The 749-nt window shown below is 32.2% G+C and overlaps 1 protein-coding gene across 1 annotated transcript in view; it reads right to left on the bottom strand.

Annotated features, from left to right (window-relative positions):
• LOC101784042 (F-box/LRR-repeat protein 14-like) overlaps positions 1–749 on the bottom strand; it is a 5,001-nt gene that overhangs the window by 1,431 nt on the left and 2,821 nt on the right. The gene's annotated exons all lie outside the window — the stretch shown is intronic.

The raw sequence follows: 749 nt of genomic DNA, 5'->3' as shown, positions 1-749 counted from the left end.
CCTAGTGTTTTTTTTGACACTCGGCAAAAAAATAATTTTTTTTCCGCTTTTCGCCATAAAATTTTTTCTACTCCCCACATACAACATGTGGTACTCCATGTTAAAATTTGGTATATTTTTGGATTTATTTGCTATATTTATTTAATTAATTGAATTTCAAGGAAATTTTTGGTATAAGTCAAATTTGAACTGCAAATGATTCAAATTATGGAACAAAATGAGTAGAAAAATGATATTCATATTATTCGGCCCTATTTGAGACCTGACCCATGAAATGACAAGAAATTTCGAACATCTTGTTCAGGAAACACGACCACGAACGTGTGGTAGTGGTATTTTTAAATTATAAAAAAAACAAGCAAAGTCTGAAAATCATGAGATTTGTCATGATGTGATGATATCATAGGTGGAGGCTGTGGAAAAAAATTGAGAATGTTTTGCACATTTCGTCACATACGATGTTTACAAACCAAAGCATCTCAGAAGAAGATTAGTAACGTTGAGAAGGATTGCATAAGATTTGGAGTCAAAATGACGGTCGAGTTTTGATTTGACTACAAAACTTTTTGTATAGTCAATAGATAATATATATTGGTTCGTGTGAAAATTTGGTATTTTTTTGAAATGGTTGGATATTTTTTAAATTTTTTTCAAAATAAGTTTGCCGAGTGTCCTACGTTGGACACTCGGCAAAGAAACTCTTTACCGAGTGTCCACGTAGGAGACTCGGCGAAGTTTTATTTTTCCCA

The sequence above is a fragment of the Setaria italica genome, chromosome IV (genome assembly GCF_000263155.2).
Source record: "Setaria italica strain Yugu1 chromosome IV, Setaria_italica_v2.0, whole genome shotgun sequence".
Lineage (NCBI taxonomy): Eukaryota > Viridiplantae > Streptophyta > Magnoliopsida > Poales > Poaceae > Setaria > Setaria italica.
The sequence above is the reverse complement of the archived record's forward strand: the minus strand, read 5'-3'. Positions and strand labels throughout refer to the sequence as shown.